Consider the following 2,500-nt stretch of genomic DNA (forward strand, 5'->3'; position numbering starts at 1 on the left):
ACTGAGGCTAACAACCCTGCTCATTGCGTTCTCCACAGAGAGGACCCCTCCGCAGGGAGGACTCCTCCGCAGAGAGGACCCCTCCACAGAGAGGACCCCTCCATAGACAGGACCCCTCCACAGACAGGTCCCCTCCGCAGAGAAGACCACTCCGCAGAGAGGACCCCTCCGCAGAGAGGACCCCTCCACAGACAGGACCCCTCCACAGACAGGACTCCTCCACAGACAGGACCCCTCCACAGACAGGACCCCTCCACAGACAGGTCCCCTCTGCAGAGAGGACTCCTCCACAGACAGGACCCCTCCACAGACAGGACCCCTCCGCAGACAGGACTCCTCCACAGACAGGACCCCTCCGCAGAGAGGACCCCTCCACAGACAGGACCCCTCCGCAGACAGGACCCCTCCACAGACAGTACCCCTCCGCAGAGAGGACCCCTCCACAGCCAGGACCCCTCCACAGACAGGACCCCTCCTCAGAGAGGACTCCTCCACAGAGAGGACTCCTCCACAGGGAGGACCCCTCCGCAGAGAGGACCCCTCCAATCCCATTCTAAAGAGGGCCCCCATAAATGGGAGCTACGTCATCGCTAACTCCTACTGAGGAGGAGCACTCCCAATCACCTCCTCACAGAGAGCTTCTCTCTCCGCATGCCAACGTCTCCTCCTCCTCCACCCGGCCTTGCCCTTTCCTGCCATCCCACCACCCCGCTGTCCTGCCACCCCCCCATCCCCCCAGCCCCCCCATCCCGCCAGGCTTATCCCCGAGCCAGCCCAAGCCCTGGGGTCTGTCAGCAGGGCAGCAGCCCATGAATCAAGCCCTCGATCAATAATCATTTAATCAATCCCCAGATACACAAACACGCCAGGCCCTGAAGTGCCTGCCGTTATCTCTTCCAATGGCGACTTATCGCCAAAGCAGCAGCGGCTGCTCCCCCCCCCCCCCGGCTCCCCTGTCCCCCCCTGCTCCCCATCGCTCTCTGACGCCTGTCAGCCTGTCGGTTAAAGGACCCCAGGATCGCAGCAGACACACCTCTATCCAACGGGGACAGGGGTCTACGGACCCCCCACCCTTCCTCTGCAGTGGAGTTCACCGCCGTTTTCAGGAGACTGCATTTAAACCCCCCCCCCCTTACCAGAACCCCACAGCTGGGCCCAATAACACCAGCAGCCCGTCCCGGCCCGGCCCGCCCACCAGCACCGCCGGGCCCCGGGGCCCCTGGGTAATTTAACGCGTGTTTATCGCCGCCTCAACGTGGGCCCCAGTATTAAAGAGAGCCCTCGGACGTGACCCGGACCTCGCCGCAGTCGACCCGAACTGATTTATAACGCAATAACGGGGCCGCACCGAGGCCGAACGCAGGAGCCCCTCGGGGGGGGGGGGGGGAATGAGCGCTCAACTCGGCCCTGTCTGGTGTTCGGGACACGAGGCGCTTTTAGAAAAAAAAAAACCCCCAAAAAAGTTCAGGGCTGGGCCTGGAAGGGAAGTGATTACCCGCTACACAGTTTAATCAAAGCAGCGGTGCATTACTGGGACGGCTTGATTAAACTTTTTTTTAAATATAAAAGCGGTCGGTACCATAGCAACCCCCACATCCCGTGAGCGTATTTCAGTGCGGGGGCATCGAACGCAGTCTGCCTCATCACATCCATTCTTCATAGAGATTCTCCCTTCCTCGCATTTTTCACCCGGCTGTTCCCGGTTGAGGCGGCACGGTGGTGCAGCGGGTAGCACTGTCGCCTCACAGCACGAAGGTCGTGGGTTCGAATCTCGGCTTGGGGCCTTTCTGTGTGGAGTTTGCATGTTCTCCCCGTGTCTGTGTGGGTTTCCTCCGGGTACTCCGGTTTCCTCCCACAGTCCAAAGACATGCAGGTAAGCCGAGTGGAGACCCTAAATTGCCCATAGGTATGAGTGTGTGAGTGAATGGTGTGTGTGCCCTGCGATAGATTGGCGGCCTGTCCAGGGTGTATTCCTTCCTCTCGCCCAATGCACGCTGGGATAGGCTCCAGCACCCCCCGTGACCCTGCCCAGGATAAGCAGGTGTAGATAATGGATGGATGGATGTTCCCGGTTGTACTGACATCACACTCAGCTTCTGGCTCAGCAGCAGCCCGTACAGGGTGGATCCTGCTCAGATTACATTTTAAATAATACCTCGATTTGTACTGCTGTATATACATCATTATTTATATCGTATATCATTGCAGCGATGCAGGTAAAGCAGTCTGCTAATGGGCACAGCAGCAATACGCTCCACACAGACTTTAAAACAACAACATTTCGGCAAAGATTCCAGCCTGCAAATTGCCAAGGAAGCGCTGCTATAACGAGACAAACTGCACAGACAACCGAGAAACGCGTTAAAAAAAGGTTCTGCCATTGTCTACTGTGGACTGTAATACCACGGCTGGTTTACACAAATTACACATAAAATTACAGAAAGAAATAGAAAGAGAGAGCGAGAGAGAGAGAAACATTGAGAGAGAGAGAGAGCGAGCA

The 2,500-nt window shown here is 57.5% G+C and overlaps 1 pseudogene; it reads right to left on the bottom strand.

Annotated features, from left to right (window-relative positions):
- Positions 1-2,500, bottom strand: part of LOC135235050 (sterile alpha motif domain-containing protein 11-like) — a 67,529-nt pseudogene that overhangs the window by 28,303 nt on the left and 36,726 nt on the right.

The sequence above is a fragment of the Anguilla rostrata genome, chromosome 11, assembly GCF_018555375.3.
Source record: "Anguilla rostrata isolate EN2019 chromosome 11, ASM1855537v3, whole genome shotgun sequence".
Classification (NCBI taxonomy): domain Eukaryota; kingdom Metazoa; phylum Chordata; class Actinopteri; order Anguilliformes; family Anguillidae; genus Anguilla; species Anguilla rostrata.